Genomic DNA, 20,981 nt, shown 5'->3' on the forward strand with positions numbered 1-20,981 from the left:
GTTGCTCCCAAGTGTGGACCAGCCCGTGAGCCCCCCTCCGACACGTGCAGATGAGCCTGCTGATTTTTTTTTTTTCAAACTGCTTTTGACCGACTGCACCTCCACGCTGCCCCTGAAAGGTGCTGAGAGCACCCCAAGGGGCTGCCAGTGTGCAGTGGGCCTGGGCCTGGCCGGGACAGTCTGCCCGCAGGCTCAAGTTGGCTTGGGTTAAAGGGCAGCGCCCGGGTCGGGGACGCCGGGCTTTTCTCACCAGTGACAGCTGCCACCCAAATTACGCCCCTCAGGAAGCGAATGAATTGCTCCTTGCTTCCAGCTCCTTGCTGCCCTCCCCAAATCTGACGGTAGCGCACCGAGCCCCCGCCAGCACCCAACCACAAGTTCAGGGGGCCGGTGCCCCACTGCCCACTGGGAGGTAGTTTGTGGGAGCTGTGGCTGAGGAACTTTGCACCGCTCTAGGCCGGCCCCACTAAGGGCGTTGTCCCTGCGCCGCTCAGGACGCTGGGGTTGGGGAGGGGGCGAAGGACAAACGCTCTGTTAGGGGTCTCCTGAGTGGCTCATAGGTTCGCGCTGGGACCAGATGAAGTTCCCCAAAGAGGACACGGGAGAGGGGGAGGGGGAGGAGGGAGGGAACCGGCCTTGGGCCCAGCATGGCCGCGCCTCGGCGAACTGCGATCATTTCTGACAACTGAGTTGGGTTTAATGATATCTGTGTAGGTTTTGGGGAAGGGTGGCTGCAGAGTTGGCCACCAGCGCCGAAGGAGCGTTGGTCCTGGCTGGAGTGCGCAGCGGCAGTTGAGCCTGGAGGGCTGCTCCTATCTCCATCGCCTCCGGCTACCCACGAACAACCCTCCTTTACGAACCTGCGACACAAAATCCGCCCCGAGCGGCGCGGGGACCCGGCAGTCGCAGCTGCGGCCCCGGGAAGCCCGGCCGGGCGGGGGTGCCGAGCCCGCGCGCGCCTCTCCGCCTCCGGCTAGCGAGCTTCGTTCCGCCCCTCGCCGAGGTGGAGAAAAATCCAAAATGATCACCATTACAATTCTTCATGACATTCTATTTACACAAAACTGAGGTGGTGGGATGGGCATTCCGTCTTTTACCGGGTCCCCTCCTTTGTTCACCCTTCCAAAAGAACCCAGCTCCGGGTTTTTGCCTTGCTTGCATTTCACATCTGCATCCCAGTGCGATGTTTTAAAGCCAGAACAAACTGTTTTTAAGGCCTGATTGCTCAGTATTGTCCGGTCGGGTCATTCTGGACACCGCGTGTCTCCCTCCCAGCCAGAGTTTGGAAATTTTCCTTTAAAAATGATCTCTGGGCCGTGTTCTCATCCGGCGGGGCCCCGGGGTTAATTCTGCAATGTTGGGAACCCCCTCCCCTCACAATCGTCACCCCAGCTTCCTGGGTCTATTCAGCCCAAAGAGCAGAGCTCAACTAGTACCTGTGAATTCAATCCACCAGGACAGCTAGTCTGGGTTGTGTAAACGAAATAAATGGTGGTCCCCATGGCCTCTCTTTGGACAAGAATTTTTCATTTGGATTTTGTTAAAACTGGAATCTTTGCTCTGTTTTGTCCAACCAGCAATAAATGACTTTGTTCACTCTCTCAGAGTCCTTTAGAACATTTAATTCACAATCCATGAAATGACATTTTTAAAATATTCAACTTCATTAACTTCCACTCCAAACTGCGAGTTTGGCATTTTTCTTCCAGAAACTAGATTCGTATATTCTATAAATGCAAATTCACGAGGTGGGAGGGAGAAGAAACTACTTTGCTCATAATTGCACAACTATCCCAGCTCTGCTTTCCACGCCAAAAAATTTCATTTTAGGACAGTTGGATAAAAAGTGGACTCGACTCGCTTCTTGTTTTGTTTTTACATGTTGAAAGAGACTCGAGCGAGATCAGCAACGACACCCTGGGGCATGGTAGACCGCTTATAAAGGATGTTGTGCCCATCCAATTTGGTCACCCAAAGTGGAATTGAAGGAACCAGATTCTAACACTAACACTTGAAAACTCCAGAAAGTCTTTTCCTTCTTGTCCTCCTATTCTTCCTCCTCCCGCTTTCTCCTTTTCTACTTAGCCCCCTTCAGAAATTTCTCCCTTCCCATTCCTCCATTCCGGGGAACCGAGAGCCGGCCAGTCCCAGCCCAAGAACTGCGGAAAAGTCAAGAGAACAAGTCGCAACAGCGGCGTCTGCAGCACCCGCGTGGTGAACGCTGGGCGGCGAGCAGCGCTGGAATGACACCCGGGAGGTGTGAATTCGGGAACAGGTGCTCTGGAGAGAGAAGTGCCTGCTTCCACCTTAACTCGGGAACCCCATTTTCTCGGGTGGTGGGTTGTCCTGCCAGTCAAGCCCCTGCACAGGCCCTTCCAGGAACCTAGACGCTAAGGCGATGGCATCTCTGTCACCACCATACTTAAGGTGCAGAGATCTGGGGGCAAATTGACCGGCGTTAAGAGGCGTTATTGAACACACAAGAAGAGGAAGGTTCAGACGAACAGAAGGACATTTACGAAGCACTCTTTGGTGACAGACACTGCTAATACGCTCTCACTCTTAAACTTGACAGCAACCCTTTAAGTGGGATTTTTTTATTTACCCCCATTTTACAGATGTGAAAAATGAGGGTGGGATATGACGGCAGCTCGGCTCATAAATAGGGAACAAAAATCCCTCACTGGTCTCCACTACGACGGCATGCAGGCCTTCCAAGAGAAAAAAGTTAAATGTGATCCCCCCTCCTTTTTTTTTTCAGTTTCTCAGCTCAGTTGAGGGGGAAGATAGCTGAAGAGCTTCTCTGAATAACCCCCCCCCCAGTCGCTGGTGGTCCCCGCCCCCAGCCAGCCGGCTGGGGAAAGCCCGCGGGACCTCCCAGCTCCCTCGATCGCCGCGGAGGTGTGAGCGATGTGTTGATTATTCGTATTTTTGCCGAACGCACCCGCCACCGCGGCGGGCGCCGCCACATTTCACACGTACACGCACGTACACACTTGTGCACTCGCTCGCCCGCAGCGGCAGGCACACAGTGCCCCACGCGCGGGGGTGGGCTCCCCGGGGGGCGCCTCCCTCGGATCCACAGGAGTGACAAAAGGCTCCCAGTCATCCCTTCCACCTGCCACCTTTCTCGGAGCCCCCAGACACAGGGTTTCAAGTTGTCTTTCACCATATGAACTGAGCTTCTAAGTGTGGGATCTCCTCAAACACCGCCCAAGGCCTAGAAAGTCCATGCCTGACTCCTGGAACCGCACCACCACCCCCGCACCCCCAAACGCGGGTCATTCATTTCGGTCAAGAGCGCGCCTGACTTGGAACGCCGGAAACCTAAGAACCAGCTGGGGAAAGAGGTCGCTTGCCTAGCTGGACACCTCTGTCCCACCCTCAACATGGGCGACACAACTTCCACTGAAGTCTCTCATCTCCTCAAGGAGAACAAACGAGGGTCATAAGATTTGGGGGTCACCGCGATGGGATCGTTTCAAGGACGCAAAGCATTTAGACCAGTGTTTACGGCAATGCTGGCCACGACACGTAGGCGGCACTGGACTGAACGCTGAGTGGCCCTCACACCTGGACCACTTTCCCCCGGGTCTCAGCCCAGGCAAGTTCGGTCGCTTCAGTTGTCCCCCAGTGGTAGGGCTGCAGGACGCAGGACAGACTTCCAGCTGTGCGGTCCACAGACCCAGGTGAGAGCCTGGCGTGTGACCCTGCTCCCCTGCGATCTTCACTGGCGTTACAGGTGCTTAGGCCACAGCACTGGCACGTGGCAGGTATTCAGTAAACGTTTGACTCCCGTGGGCTCTTGTACACTGAGCGTGCTAATATTTGTGTATTGCACTCCCGGGGTCCTGGTGAGCCCCGCTCGCTCTCCTGGGGGTCATTCGTGCCCCATGAGCTACGGGAGCGGGGATGCTAACTTGCTTGCTGGTGTATGCAGCAACTTGGTGTGGTACCGCACTGGTTTGCGCAGTGTGTGCTCAGTCATTTCCTTAAACATGGAATTCTCCCTAGGAAGTGCTTTGGAACCAGTTCAGTGACCGTAGGTGGCAGAGGGCACGGAAAACCACCGAGTGGTGGCCTTTCCCAAGAAGCGAATGAGACGTCCAAGGAATGCCCTTTCCGCGCGCGTAGAGCCGGGGCGCGGTTCACCGCTGCGGGCTGGCGGGCGGGCTGGGACCGAGAAACTCACCAGGGAATTGAAGAAGGCTGCCAGGAGTTCTGCAAAGGTCCTTTGGTTTGTGACAAACAGCAACTATAGAGAGAGCCCCTCCCTACCCTGCGCCCTCCGCAGGAAGAGAACGGGCTCTTCTGCGTCCCTGGAGACAGAAGCTCCCGGAGCAGAGCGCCTTCAATCAGCATGAAACGAAGCTGGAAGGAAGGGAACAGGAAAGGTGTGAGAACCCAGACAGAGCGAACCTGGAGGCAGCAGGAGGGAAGGTGGGAGTTAAAGAGGGCGAGTTTCCAAATGTTTCTGCCCCCCACAGAACCAAAATTTCCTAGCAACCTCTTGTAATTTGCACTATTTAGGCAAAGGCAGGGCGTGTTGACTGCACAAAAATATAAACAAAGACAACAAAAGAAATTAATAATCACCTCTAACTCCATCAATATAAGTAACTATTATTAATATATGGGTAGATTTTCCTCTCAACTTCTCTTTTGTCCATGTTTCTATATACTGTGGAAATTATATACTGATTTGTAGCCTTTTGGCTCATTTAATATAGCACAGTTTCCCAAGCCATTAAATTTTTTTCAACTGTAACTTTGAACATTTGGCATGGTATTTCATTTTCCAAACCATGAGTTGTTTAACCAGTCTGTTCTTGGACATTTAATTTGTTTCTATTTCTTTGCCATTATAAACAACACTGTGGTGAACATCTTTGTAGCTGTAGCCTGGCATAAAACTGATTTCTTCCTTAGAATAAAATCCTAGAAGTAAACCAGGTGCTGGTGACTCAAACCTGTAATCCTAGCTACTCAGGAGGCATTGATCAGGAGGATTGCGGTTCTAAACCAGATAGGCAAATAGTTCCGGCAACCCTATCTCCAAAAAACCCATCACAAAAAGGGGCAGGTGTAGGCCCTGAGTTAAAACCCCACGACTGGAAAAAAAAATCCTAAAAGTAAATTGCAAAATCAAAGGCTGTGCATTTTTAAAGCATTGATTCAGATTGACAAATTGGTCTCTTGAAAGACTGAACTTACACTCCCTCCAGTAATGGCAGAGCTTGCCTTCAGCCCTCACCCCCACCTTTCCTAATCCCTGATCTTCCTACTTCAAAAATTTGATAATTTGATAGACTGGAAATGTGCTTTGCTGTTTTTGTTTATATTTTGTAAATTTCCAGTGAGATAAAATTGTTTTTGTACACTTTGTGGTCAATGTGCACCTTTGGAGAGTTGCAAGATCTTATTTTAGTAAAGATATTGAATTCTAATTTATGGTATATGTTGCAAATATTTTCCCAATCTTGTTTGCCTTTAATTTGTTTATGGTAATTTTGGTGGAAGATAAAGAAATGTATTTCATTTAGAATGTTCTCATCTGCAAATAACAAATAGGTGACTAACAGTTTGAGCAATAAAGAATTTAGGCATATTATCTCACAGAACAAAAAGTCTGGAGGTAGATTGCCCCAAGTTAGGTGTAGCACTCTCTGGTGCCACAAACAGCTGTTTTGTTTTGCTTTGTTTTGCTCTTCACCCCACTAGCCTTAGCCTTTGCCATAAAGTTTCTATTCCCTGTTGACTGTCTCATGGTGGCAAGATGTCTGATGCAGAAACAACCATAGCACAAGTTCAAGGCAGGAAACTAGAGTCACAGGGGCACCAGCAGCTTCTGTCACTTTGTATAGCTAAGTAAAAGTTTTTCCAGAAATAGGCCTTCTGTCTCCTTTATTATAACTGAGTCATGGGGCCACCCACAGCCTCAGGGGTGGCCAGCACCCCCTGGGGATCCTCTACCTCATAGGCCTCCATGGCAGGTGGTATAGGCAACACATCAAGTTCTTCTCTCTCTCTCTGTCAGGAAACCTTTAAATTGTATGCAGTTAAATCCATCCATGTTTTCCTTCATATCCTCTTTTCGTCTCACTCTTCCCCATTCCATTCCAAGATAAATGCAGTACTGGTCAATGTATGGTTTCTCTTTTTACATCCTAATTTTTACCCTGAAGAGATTTTTTTTCTTACGGTCTTTGTTCCACTAGTAACAATAAGCACCAAATTTTAGAAAGCTAATTCAGATGAAAGTTTAGTCACAAATATGTAGGAATATTTAATTCATTCATTCTTTTATTCAAAATGTATTTACTTTTTGTATATCAGCTATGTGCCATCTGGAATTTATTTTGGTTTATATTTATAAGTGGAAAACAAATTTCTGTCATGAAATCGATAGTTGTACCAATAGCATTTATTAAACAATCTAAAATTTTCCCCAAATGTGAAATTTCACATATATGTATTTTTTTTCTTAACTATATGTGTATTTGTGTGTGTATATGTATATGTATATATATATATATATATATATTTCTTAAATACGAGACTTTTAAGTTTGAATTTGAACTTTATGATACATTTAAAAACTAGGAAAACCACAGCTCCCTGGCTTATGTATTTTCTTTCATGTCCTGTAGTAAAACTTCATAATTCAGGAAAAATTTTAAGCTTTGCTAGGTAATTTTAGAATATATTTTTATTATAGCTCCTAATTGATTATATACACACTTGGGCATCCTACTTAGCTCTTATTAGTTGTTGTAGTTTTTTAATTTATTCAGTTAAACTTTTTCTTTTTGGGGGGTTGGGGAATTTGAGACAGCTCTCCCTATATAGCTCAAGCTAGCTACTATGTAGCCCAGGCTGGTCTTGAACTTGAGATCATTATGCCTCTTCCTCCTGAGTGCTGGGATTCCAGTGTGCACCACAACACCTAGTTTTCAGTTAGACTCAAATAGACAATTACATCACTTACCAAGTTATAATTTGATCCTTTCTTTCTAATAAATACACCAGATTTATTTTGCTTGTTTTATTGCATTGGCTAAGATCACTAATACAATAGCAAATAGAAGCATTGGAGATAAACCTTATCTTAAACTTGAATATTATGGATATTTTAAATGTGCCATCACTGACTATTGGTGTCAGATATTATTAAATAAGGATTTCTTTTAAGTTACAAAGTTTTTTTTTATCACAAATAGATATTGAATTGTATCAAATACATTATTAGCACTTTTAGTACAATTTATAGAACTTTTCTCCTCTTTCTGTTATTGTAGTTAATTATATTAATACATTTACTAATGTTGGCCTATCTTTACATTTCTATAATAAACCCAAGATGATCAATTCCTTAATCATTTACTTATCGTACATTTGTCAAACACTAATTTTTCCAGGGACAACATGATAAACAAAGCCAAGTCTATGCCCTGGTGAAGTATATATTCCAGTTGGAAAAAATGATGATTGAACTACAGTTTTCTCATTAATCCTGTCTTTACATATAGGTGTGTGATCATTGCTTGGTGCACATAAGTTATTCCCACTTGCTCTTTTTTGACATTCTATGGGTCATTCTTTAAAGCCCTAATTGGAATTTGCTTCTCCAGCTCCTCCAGTGATTTTGCAAACTCCAAATTCCCTTCCTGCTTATGATGTTTCCAAGTTTGCATTTCTGGCACACAACCCTAATTAGCACATTGGTATCAGCATTTACATCTCTGCAAACATTATTTCTATTCTTATTGTGTTCAATTTAAACAGCATGGGATCTATATCTTCTTAAATTAATAGAACTTGTCTATAAGACAGAGTGTTTGTTAAATTATCTAATTTATTTGATGGTTATTGATTAATTCAGGTTTTCTATTCCTTGTTAAGTTTGTTTGGGTAACTCTTTATTCTCATAGAAAATTATATCACCAATATTTTTAAACACTGTATGACCATAGAGATGTACCTGGTTTTCTGTTATAACTTGAATTTTTTTGTATCTTAAGTTATTTTTCCATTTCCACTGTCAAACATTTGAATTTTGTGTTCTGTTTTATTCTTCTTCCTCAAGATTTCCCAGCTTTGTAGCCAGGCATTGTGGTATGTGCCTATAATCACAGCTACTTGGGAGGCAGAGGCAGGAGGATCACAAGTTCAAGGCAAGTCTAGGCAAAATGTTAGTAAGAACTTATCTCACAAACAAAAATAAAAGCAAAAGGGCTGGGGTCACAGCTCAAGTGGTAGAGTATTTGCCTAGTGGGAAAGAGGCCCTAGCACCACACACAACAAAATTTCCTGCTTACTTCCCATCCACCGTGCACCAGAAATTTGGTATCATCTGACTCTAATTTTGGCCAATCTGGTAGGAATAAAGTTGTCATTCACTGGGTTTTTGTTTGTTTAGCTGTACTGGTTTATTATTATTTATTGATTGATTGATTTTAACTCTACCACTTGAGCAATGCCTCCAGCACTTTGGGCTCTGGTTATTTTGGAGATAGAGTCTCACTTTTTGCCCAGGCCAGCCTGAACCACGATCCTCCTATATTACACTTCCCAAGTAGCTGGGATGTCAGCAGCAAGACACTATGCCCAGCTTTTTTTCTGTTAAGATGAGGTCTTGTGAACTTTTTGCCCAACCTGGCCTGGAACTGAGATCCTCTGGACCTTAGCCTCCCCAGTAGCTAGGATTACAAGCTTGAGCCACCAGCCCTGCTTGCTGTTGTTTTAATTGACTTTTCTCTTGTTGCTAGTTGTGTACCTCTGCAGTACTTTTTTTTTTTTTTTTCTTTTCTTTTTGGGTAGGACTAGGGTTTGAAATCAGGGCTTCATGCTTGCAAAGCAGGTGCTCTCCTTCTTGAGCCACACCTCCAGTCTCTGCAGGTACTCTTTAGCCATGCTGGTCCTCTCCAATGAGCTCCTTATTCCTGCTCATTTTCCCATTGGAGTTTCAGCCTTGGAAGTTGAGCTTCTGCTACAGCTGCTGGTGATGATGCCACAGGTTTGTGGAGTACTTGGTATGTTCAGTTGTTGGTCCACAGTCAGTTTTAGATATAACGAAAGCTATAATCTGTCACATTTCCAAAACTTTATCAGTGTCATCCTTTGTCGATGAAAACATTTCATTTTTATATAAGGCAATTCTATCCATGTGCTTTAGCCTCTTTAAGTCTTTCTGCACCTCAAGACCACAAAGAAACTCCCCACACTTATTATAGCTTTATCTGCCCTATTCTTGTGCTAAGTTTCATGCACTTGAGATTAACTCGTGACTTGCTTTAAACCAGTGGACAAGATTTTTAAAATGAGCCAATTTGACCATCATGCCAGCAAATGCTTTGTAACATGATAAGAAAGAAGTAGCTTGGGACAGAACTTTGTGTAAGTAATATAATTAACAGTTCTTCCTGGGAAATAATTAACTTTTTTTTTTAACAATACTGGCATTTGAAGTCAAGGTCTCACACTTGCTAGGCAGATGCTCTAACACTTGAGCCACTCCACCAGCCCCCTAACTTACATTCTTGGGTGACTCTTTGATCAACTCTAGTGAAATTAGGAACAACTTCTTAGGAGGTGTTTTCTTGAGAGGAGTCTGATGATATTAACTGCACTCCACTGGATTTTTCTGTAAATGTCTCTTTCAAGACAAAAGTCTTTGCAATGACTAGCTCAAGACCCTCTTCCTTTGTGAAAAGTTTGAAGTAAACTTTTGACACAAGTGTGAGTCATTTTTTTCAGAAAACTTGCCTAACCACGTCCTGCACAACCTTTTTATCATTTACATACATTTCTCAGTTGACCAAAATACCTCTTTAGGTAATTGTTTGGAGATCATAGGTGGATGTTATCATTTTTATAACAGTCATATTATCTCCATTATACTTCTGTTTGGTCATAATCCCCAAGAATTGCTTAAAATCCTTTTGCAGAAGGTGAGTGTGGTGGTACACGCCTATAATTCCAGCACTCATGAGGCTGAGACAAAAGGATCAAAAGTTTGAGGCCAACCTGGGCTACCTAGTGAGGCCATCTCAAAAAAAAAAAAAAAAAAGAACCCTCTCGTAGAACATTTAAGTATTAGTTCTCAGTGTTTTATCTATTCTCATTGAGGTGACGAGTATTTTAAGTTCTACCCTGTTCTTTTAAACTACCAATTCTCTCTGTGTGTCTGAGGACTTTGCCTGTCCAGTGTTTGCACTTCCTGCAGAGGGGAGTCAATATTCTGGGGGTGAGCAACTTAACAAGTTCATGTTTCAGTCTCTTCATCTTCATCAATATGAGACAATCACACACATTAGCAATTTTGATAGTTCTCAGACTGTGGGGATTGAAACAGAGTCTTCTATAGATTTTTGTTCAGATCCTCCAAGCCTTAATGAAGACACTGGAGAAACATTTAGAAATATTGTCTGTTGTCTACATTAAAGCTCCAGTGGTTTGTAAAGATTAGGAAGGCAGTCACAGCTAGGGGCTGCCATCCTGAAACACTTCGTCTTTATGTCTGGGAAGTTTATTTCCTTGTTTCTATGACAACCCAATGTGGACTGTGGCATTGACCTTTTATTTAGGGCTCCTATGCTTTCATGAGGGCCAACTGCTGCAGTGCCTCCACTATGGTTAGGGTACACTCCCAGATAGATAATTATTACAAGGGTTGGAACAGTCCCTCTATCCAGGGACCCTCCTTCTTCCAGTACACGGTTCAGACACACAAATAGAGCTGAGCGCCTCCATCATCTCTAGGCCCACTTGCTCTGAGTTAAGGCAAGCTCACTGGTGACTTCCACGGGTCCCCAGGTAGCTTTTCATCAGTAGAAAATGCATGAAATGAATGCCAAGGAAACACCTGTCTAGGCAGACCCTTCCCTCAATCCAACCACACCTGTAAAATATCTTAGAGAAATTCCTTGAAATTTATTGTATGAGAATAGCACCCTTCTCTAGTTTCCAGCAATAATGGTTTTTTATTATAATATTTTTTGGCAGTTTCAATAGAAATTTGGAGCATGGGCTCAGAGGATTGGAATCCCTTATTCGATTCTGTGTTCTCAGCACCTAGTAAAAATGCAGTAAGTGGAAAGAACATGTATGCAGTGAAGAAAAGATGAATTTGTAGGATGATCACATCATTTGCACTCTAAATCATGATCCTTTTGAGAAGGAAGAGAGATACTAACTAGCCAGATGTGTCAGACTCATAGCAATAAAATGGCACTCACCCCAGACAACCAATATATGTAATCACCCTATGCATCAGAGAAGAGGGAAGAGAAGGAGAAAGAAAGAGGAGAGGTCATAGGGTAGAAGAATGCCAGAGAAAGTGACTCAACCAGACTGGCTGGGAAGCTGACCCTGAGGCAAGGTTGGCATGTGGAGTTTATTGAAGGATTGTCACGGACAGTAAGTAAGAGGGAGGGAAGGAGAGAAGTAAGACTGGGCAGGGGGAGAAGGTTACCATGATAAGTCCCAGCAAGCCAGGATGGCCCTTCAGCGATAGGCCAGGAGCTGAGGTCTTGCACTCCTCCATCAGCTGTTCACAGGGTGTGCGCTGACCACGAGAAAGTGGCCTACCCTTAAGTGAGGCAGCTTCCTTCCATGGAGGTGAGTTCCCTTATGGGGCTGCAGTTTTGGACCTTCAAGAGCCATCATGCTCAGTTGCCGGAGGAATGGATGCTTGGGTCCTAAGAGAGGACCAGGTCTGCTCACCACAGTGTCCACTGATCACCTCCTTCAGCAGGAACGTTTGCCCCCCAACTGAGAAAGCACCTGCAGGCTTCCGAATGGTCTCCTTTTAGGGAAACATAAAAAGAAATCAGTGAGACAAATTACAGCCCTGGTCTCAAGGCCACAATTCATACTTGCCATCTCCCTCCTGTACCACCTGTTCCAGGTCCTCCCACACTCATTTCTGCTGATAAGGGTGACTTACCTGGGGGGTGTCTCAGAACCTCACCCAGGAGAAGTTTGAGTCTTTGGCGATCATGCATGGAAGCTGTGGCTGCCAAGTTTTTCCATTTGCCATCAGGATTGGGCAGGGAGTACAATCCCCACCCATCTCTTTACCCTCAACCCCCCCCACCACCACCCTTTATCACCTGTGAGCCAAGCTGCTGCCCCAGCTGCTCCCAACAATGGACGAAGTACCCCAACCAGAAGAGTGAGACCTTTCTTTGGCTGCTGGTCTCTTTGAACAAGTAGCCTGAAATGGTCTAGAAATAGCCACAGCTAAAGGAGTTATATGGACTACTGCCATGTTCCCTGGTGAAGAGATTTCTGTTTTTATCCAAGCCTTAATAGGCCCACCTAGAGTTGCAGAAAAAAGAAACACAAGGCCCCACAGCAAACAGGGCCTCTTACTTCTATAGCATATCTCCTAGTCCTATACAATCTCTCACTGGAAAGACAGCCCCTCACAATGGCCGCTGGTTAGGAGGTACCCTGAGTCCAGGAAGATGCTACCCCAACTTCACAAGATACAACCTTGAAGCTGGCAACTCCATCACTCCGTCAGACCAGCAGCTCCTGGGAAGTGGGTATATGACAGGGTCAGTGGGCTCCACTGCCTGGCTCCTTGGTTGGAAAGTGGGTCCCCTTGTCAGAGAAAATAGTTTTCAGGATCCTCTGTTGGTGGATCAATACTCTGTAAAAAATCAGAGAGCTCTTCCGGGTTTAGCATTGCAGGCAGAACACGCAAGTAATGCTCCAGTCGATATGAACCCATGGCCACTTCCTACCAAGGAGCAGATTGGTCTGCTCAAGCTACTGCTAGAATTGAGTCATCATTGGTCTCTGTTGCTGGCAGGCTGGACACTTGACAGCTACAGAACTGAGTGGCCATTGTGAGTGGATGCTCTTGCTGTGGAACCTAAGCCTCTCTGCCACCACAGCCATGCTCTCTGCATCCATGGGTCAGCACTGTGACAGCTGAACTTGAAGGCTGGCTGACAACAGCTGACTGAGTCATCATGTCTTCTAGGCTAAGAGCCTCCTTCCTGGTAGGCGCTCGCTCTCTTATGTGTGTCAACACACCAGAGATATCACACTTGGTAGCCACCCTAAGGCCCAGGTACATGTCTCTTCACCTGGTCTTTTTGTTTCCAATCCTCTCTCTAGACTTCCAACAAATCAGCCATTTCCTTCTGTCCACAAACTCATATACACTCTTATTTTAAGGATCTCTTTGTTGTCCGCACGGAATGGACACTCAGGAACATTGCCAAAACTGTCTCCCATTGAGGTTCTTTTTATTCGTTGGCCGCAGTCATTCCAGACTGATCCTGAGTGGGGCCAGAGTGCAGCTGCTGTCTGTCTTTGACTTGCACACACCATGTGGACCCTCTGTGAACTGTACCTGGCCTTTTCCTTCCTCTCTCGGCTGGTGTCAGGAACCACCCAACCCCATGAAGCCAGGGGGTGTGAGACCATACCCTTGGGACTGATGCAGAGCAGTGGAGGCTCAGTGGAGGTTTGGGCCATAAACACAGGCAGGCCTTCTTATGCCCTACCATCCATGTCCTACTTTCATCTCATAATATATTGCTGCTGAGCCCTCCAGACCTATGACTTGGTGGCTATACGATGACTTGATGGCTCATGACCAGTTGCTCCATCTCTGGATTTCTGAAGCTGCCATTTGGCCTTTCCCATGCCCTACTTCTCACTCAGATCTAAGGAACCAATATGGGGGTTCCTCCAGCGACAAAATATGTCCATTCTGAAAATGCATTCACCAGACTGATGACAGGCACCATGGGCCTAGTGATCCAGGCCTAGGACAGAACTCCAGATTTTATTACCAGGATCCCATGCTGCTCTTTCTGTAGCAGGACCACCATGATGACACTTTGAGTACACAGTATCTGTGTCAACCATTGCCAACAGTCTTCCAAATGTCTTAATTGTCCACCTTTCCCCAGGGAGCAATTTCTCAAACAAATGATCATAGATCCATTTAGAGCAGATCTCTGGCAATGATGACACATTTGCCACTGTGCTGTAAGGTCTGTTCTTCTGAGCATCCTTCCTCAGTTAGTAGGTTCCAGGACTGAAAAGTGCTCCAGTCTGGAAAATGAGCCAGAGACATGACTTTGATCTAAATGGATGCTCTCAGCCACTGATCACCTCGCCTTGGTTTCCATTTGTTCTGTAGATTAAGTATTACCCAAGACTGCTCATCTGTCTTGTCCCTATTGGTGCCTCAAGTTGAGGGATTTCAGAGCAGAGTAAGGACAAAAAGATGTGATCACCAGGTGGCAATAGTGCACAATCATCTGGATCTGGACTGCACTGTCACAAGATTGTCTCTCATAGGCTGAGGCCTTCCAGAAACAGGAAGCCACCATCCAGAAGGGTCCCTCTAACAAGAAGGCAAGAAAACTCCCGGGAGCTAGAGTTTTCTGTTGATTTCACTCAACAGCAAGGCAGAGAGTCTCTGGGTCACAGAGACCTATGAAGGGTAGTAATGGCCTGGAACCTTTCACAGCCCCAGAACTTATCTACAGTTTATAAGGAGCTGTGATTCTTTTGTAATTCAGTCCTAGGCTGACCCTCTGCCACTTCTGTCTGTAATCTATAGGAAATGAGCATCTCTTTCTGTCCTGTGTGGAAACCCTCTGGATTCCACACATTGCCTAGAGCTGGTGACTAGCTTTCATGGTTTTCTCAAAGGCACCAACTGCCCTCAGCAACAGAGATTCAATGCTGTAATGCTTAAGATTTTGATATGGACTGAATATTTGTGCCTCCCCACAAGCCGTACTCCCCCACTCCCTGCTGCCTAATTCATATGCTGGAACACTAATTTGGAGTTGGGGCTTTGGGAAGGTTATTAGGTTTGGATAAGGTCATGAGGGTGGGGTCTTCATGCCTCATGATAGGATTAGGTCCTTATAAAAAGAAAACCAGGGAGCCCTATCCACAGCCCTTACATAAGGACACAACAAGATGGCAGTCATTTGTACACCAGAAAGAGGGCCCTCACTAGAAATTGGCCATGCTGGCACCCTGATCTTGAACTTCCAGCCTCCACAATAGTGGAAAATAAATGTCTGCTGCTTAAGCTGCCCAGTTATAGCAGCCCAAGCAAACTAAGACATGCATTCCTCTTGACAGCCTGAGTTAAGTCACCTGACAATCATATTTTCCTCCACCATTTTTATTTAGTAGTGAAAGTTTTAACAATTGCACAACTACAACATGGTAGGGATTCTCCTTACTCTATCTGCCACCCCATGTTATGGTCCTCATTGCCACCTTCCAGCAAGTGATCCTCCTCCCAAACTCTATTTTTAGGGCTACTTCCCTAGTACCAACTCTTACAGGTGGGGTCTCCAGAGAAACAGACTATGAGACTCTAAGATTGTCAAATAAGAGTTGAACAAAATGTGATCCATTTTGTTCCAGAATGGATCACAGAGAAGGTTCTCTTCAAGGAAAGCATGAAATACACCCTAACCCACAATCTTATGTCCAAGATGAGATAGGGAAGGGATGCAGCTATATTTTAACCACAATTGAAAACACTAGTCTTGCATTTCTTCTCCACAGCACACTGCAACATCAGTAATGATTCTAGCAAAATCATAAAACTCATTGTCTAGCTACATTGTGTTCAGAACCTTCAGCAAAGTAGTTCTCACCAAAGGTTTGGGCAACAGATGCCCAGGCCTGGGCGATTGGCTGTGGGAAGGCAATAGGATGGTAAGCATTTCAGACAGTCGTTCCTTGGTGTTTATTTAATCAGTATGAAAGCATAGGAAGTCCATAAGAGATATTTAAATCAAAAGTTTGATGATTATGGTTAGTAATGATAAAGATTAAGATGGTGATAGGATGGTAAGAACACCAGGACAAAGCCACAATCCTGGATTTGATCTTTGCTGCACCTGGTGGTGGCTTTCTTTTCATCCAGTATTGCTTCTAACACTCCAGACCTTCTGGCTAACTAAAAATATCCAAGGGTCTGGGCAAGAGGCTGACAGAAAGTCAAGACAAAGCCATCCAGGTGCATATCCTAAGTAGCTTCCATACAGGAAGCAGATATCAGCATTTTTACTATTTTTTACCTATTATGCATAAAGACTATATAAAGAATTCAACGATTCCCTGCCTGACCCACAAGAGGGGCAGGAAGCTGAGAGTGGATGTGACCACATACATAAACGGGCAGTGAGCAGTTAAGCTGTGCTACCCAATATGGCAGCCATCATCCACGTGGGGCTTTGAGCACTTCAAAGATGGCAGCCATAACTGAGCAGCTGAATACTCAATTTCTTTTCCTCTCAATCAGTTTAAATTTAAATACCCACATACAGTGGGACAGCCTGAGTTAGAAGAGAAATAACCGAACCAGAAAAATCATTTGATACAGTTTCTCGTTTGAGTCTCCTAGCATTGCACTTCGGGCTGGATGAGCAGAGGCTATTATCTACATTTTAAGCAGACATAAAAAAGATAAATGGACTCATTTAGAGTCGTTAGGTAGGTTATAAGAGAAGCATGCCTCCAACGCAGTTTCTGACAACTAGCTCAGAGCTGTATCCAAGATATCTGAATAATAATGATGACAATAATCCATTAACGACACAATTAATATTATGAACTGCTTGCTGAGTTGTGCAGAAACTCTTTGCATCTGTTGCTTGGTGCGTCCCAACCATTTGCACATTCTGGCACCCAAGGAAAATGATGCCACAGATAAGGCATGCGGGGCAGACTGGGGTAACTTTCCCCCTCCGGCGTGCCATCTGAGCCAACCCATTACACTCCATTTACATTTTATAATTCAGATAAAAAAATCAATGCAGAGGAATATGGCTGATATTAAATGCTGATTTTGTGTAAAACTTCCAGATGCTTTGTGAGAAACTTGAACTACTTTCTCTACCATGTCTTCTTTTGTTTTGCAGCACGGGGGTTTGAACTGAGGGTCACACATTGCTAGACAAGCAGTCTACTGCTTGAGCCATTCCACCAGCCCTTGACAACAATGTCTTTTACATGTTCTTTTATACTATCACCATCACCAACCAAACGTTTTAAAGTGATCAATTCCATTCCTGATGTTAATCATTAAAGAGATTTTGATCACACAGATAGGTGACAACATTTTTAAACTATTTTTATAACCATTCAAAAACATGTACGAATTGAAATTATAGTTTAAGGAAATTCTACTTAAAGAATCTATTAGGTCTTTCCTTAGCAAATAGAATGCTAAAATTTTGGTAATAATACTGGCATTTTTTTATTCATATGTGCATACAATGATTTTTTTTAATACTGGCATTTTTGATCTAATTAACTTTTTCATAGCCAATATTTCAACAGAATGTACTTCACTGTTAGAGCGCTCACCCTGCAGCTACCTTAGTAACACTGAAAATGGGTACATGGGCAATAGACAAAATCCAGTTTGGATAAAAACATATCTTGGTACTGCAGTTTGAATTCATGGCCTTGTGCTTTTCAGACAGGCACCCTTCCACTTGAGCCACACCTCAGCCCTTTCTGCTGTAGGTTTTTTATTTCTTTTTGCTTTTGGTGGCACTGGGATTTAAACTCAGGGCCTCACACTTGCTAGGCAGGCACTCTTCCTCTTGAGCCACACCCCCAGCCTTTGCTGTAGGTATTTTTCAAATAGGGTCTCACAATTATGCCTGGGCAGGCCCAGACCGAGATCCTCTAATTTATGCCTCTTGTGTAAGGGACGACAGAAGCACACTACCACATCCAGCTGTTGGTTGAGATGGGATCTCATAAAATTTTTGCCTCTGCTGGCCTGGAACCACAATCCTCCCAATACCCTATCCCCTTCCCCTTTCCCACCAAGTAGCTGGAATTACAGGGGTGAGCCACTGCGCCTGGCCTAAAAACAGACCTTGAACCTCACCTGAAGTTAGACATACTAACACCTGCATCCCCTAGACACATATGTACATATGCAACCACACACACACAACATACACAGGAATGCACATATGCATGTCTTCACACACACCATGAACCTCTTTCCACACATACATACATACACACATTTGCATACGTGTGTGCACAGTGATGCACACACAGCTCTGGTGCAGGCCAGCCCTCCATGGGGAGCTATGGTCAGCTCAGTCAGTACAATACAGAGCTCAGTACTTCTCTGCCCATTGTTCTCTGTGCTAAAACAAACTCCAGGCCAAGTTTGCCTTCCTTTCAAAACTTGTATGCAACTTCCAGTTAAGTGTTCCTGGACAGATTCTTGCACGAGAAAGACAGAAGGGTAAGAGCTGTAATCACCTCCTTGCGAGGGCTGCAGATGTTCTGAGCATGGGTCATTGGCCTTACACACCTTATCTGTCTCTGCAAGGTCCTTGGTAAGGAGCCCTTGGGCGGTAAGGGAGGACCTGGCTCTCTGATGTCACCCATAGGCTGCTTCTCCACTCTGGGCATCTGGTCCTCCCCAGGCTGCCTGAAGCGCTGAGCCTCAGGAACAAAGACTTTAGCTGAGTTATCAGCGATGCCACCTGTGCCTTTCTGAGACAGGCCAATGCTATTAACCCCCGTTTACAGGGAGGGAAGCAGCCCCAGAGAGGTCAAACGCTGCTCTCCAGGTCACACAGCATGTGTGAACAGAGGGAATTAGCTCCAGGCTGTCTGTTGGGCCAAGACGAAGGAGGATGTGACAAAGGAGGATGTGACACAGTGGAGTGAGGGTGTGGATGACCGATAACATTGTAGCCGTGGGATCCTCTGGAGTCATCAGCCAGGGTCCAAAGGCAGAGCAGAAAGAAACTGGATTACATGTCTTGATTTTTCCTAATTGGTGCCAGATGCACAGGTCCCCTAGCTGAATGCCTTGCCCCTGATGGAGGGACAGAGGATCCTGTGCTGTCTGCCACAGACCTCTCTCCTTCTGTCTCTAGTGCTTCGCACTCGACTAGACATAAATGAGAGGCCAGTACCTGCAAGAAAGGAAAGGAAAGAAGGCCAAGCTGAGATATGCAAGCTGGGAAAAACTAAAGACCAAAGGTCACAAACCTCAGCTCAGAAAGTGGGGGCTCTGTGGTGGAGCGTCTACCTAGCAAGCTTGAGTCCCTGAGTTCAAACCCCAGTACCACCAAAAAAGAAAAGAAAGAGGAAATAGGGGCTCTGAGTCATGGCATGTGTTTGTGCCTGGCTCTCCCAGGGAGGTTGACAACGGGCACTGCGGCAAGCATGCTCTGATGATGGGGTGTCCTGGGAAGGAGCCCAAACCCTTGGTGTGCCCACAGAGACTGTGAATTTCTGCTGCCAAAGGCTTGTGCATTTGCCAACTCCAACTTGCCCTTGCCAGTTTTTGAGGTGCCGAAGCATCCAGAGGTGCAGGATTCATGGTTTCCCCGTAGGCTCACAAGACATGATCTCCCCACAATAGCACCGTCCTTCCTCACATCCTGGCCTCTCTTCGGACGGTGCCTCCCTTCCGCCAATCTGTACCCAGCCTTGTGACCGAAGGATGACAGGCGAGTGGGGCCAGAGGGCAAGGAGCTCAGAGCTTATCTGTCATTCCTTTTGCCTTTGGGTTCTCCTACACTCCAACTCGGCATTAGTCTGCTAGGGTCACCAGCACAAAGTGCCACAGACTAAGGAGACCTCAACAGCGGTCACTTATTGTCTCACAATCGAGCTCCAGGTCAAAGTGTTGTCAGGTTTGGTTTCTCCTGTTGTATCTCCATGGCTGGTGAGTGCTGCCTTCCTTCTGAGTCCCTACTTGCACACACTTCCCTGGTGCCTCTCCTGTGGCAAATTGTAAGGATACCAGGCAGATTGGGTTAGTGCCCATCTTAATGACTTTATGCTGATTAATCAGCCCTCTAAACACCCTATCCCAAGACAATCACATGCCGAGAGACGGGATTAGGGTTTCTCCACTTGAATCTGGACGAACGAGATTCACCCTGTAAAGTAACATCTTCTTGGGAGCCTTGGTGGGAGAGAGTTCAATTTCCACCGGGGAACTGACGACATCCAGCTCCCATTCCCAGCCCCGCTCTGCCCTGACCTAGGGTCTGGAGCTTGTGACACAGGCACTGGGGCAGAGGCTCTCTCTGCCTGTTGGCAGCATGTCCGAAGTATCCACTCCGAGAGGGGGTGAGGCTGGCAGCAGTGTCCATGACCTTGAGCGACAAAGAGCACACAGTAGTGTCTGCTGCTCAGTGGCAGTGACAGAGGGTCCTGCAGCATGGTTTGGGCATGGCTCCTAGCTGCTGAGCCTCGAACTCTGGTTCTCAAGTTGTCTGTAGGATTCTGTCAGCTTTCGGATATGCTTTCTAGTAAGTTCCTTTTCTGCCCACAGTAGCCAGAGCCAGCTTCTGTTGCTTGCACTTGAGAATGCTAATTCATACATTAGGGAAGTTTTTCAATTATAGTCAGATCTCCATCTGACTATAAATAAAATAGAGAAGAGAATCAAGTCAACTCTTACTATAATTCCAAAACAAACACTGATATAATTGAGTTGCATTATAAAGGTTTTGCTTCCAAACCAATCCCTATAAAGCATCCTCAGGCTCTATGAGAGCGTCCCATGGCTGGTGGCTTCAAGTTTAAACTCCTTTGTCCTATTCCGAGAAGTTCTACAATATGATTCCAGCATTCCAGCCCTTTCTCCCCCAGCCCATCTCATGCCCTTCAGCTCTGAGGTCTTCTGCAGTTAGAGGGGTCTCCTGCTTGGTGGCTACAGCTGGTTTAGTTCATAAATTTTCCCCTCAGACTGTGTGGATCTGAATCCAGAACGCTTGCATCCTCTCTTTCCTCTTGTGTGCAATGCAGAGGATGAGGACTGGCATTTTGATTGACTCCTCGACGTTTGTGCCATCCCAGTAGATCTGTCTGAACAGCACACATCCAAGTGCAGCCTGAGGACCAGTGGCAGCAGCCATCACCTAGAAATCTGGTAGAAATGCAGGATCTCAGGCATGCAGACCTTCTCCATCGACGCT

This window comes from Castor canadensis, chromosome 14 (assembly GCF_047511655.1).
Source record: "Castor canadensis chromosome 14, mCasCan1.hap1v2, whole genome shotgun sequence".
Classification (NCBI taxonomy): Eukaryota; Metazoa; Chordata; class Mammalia; order Rodentia; family Castoridae; genus Castor; species Castor canadensis.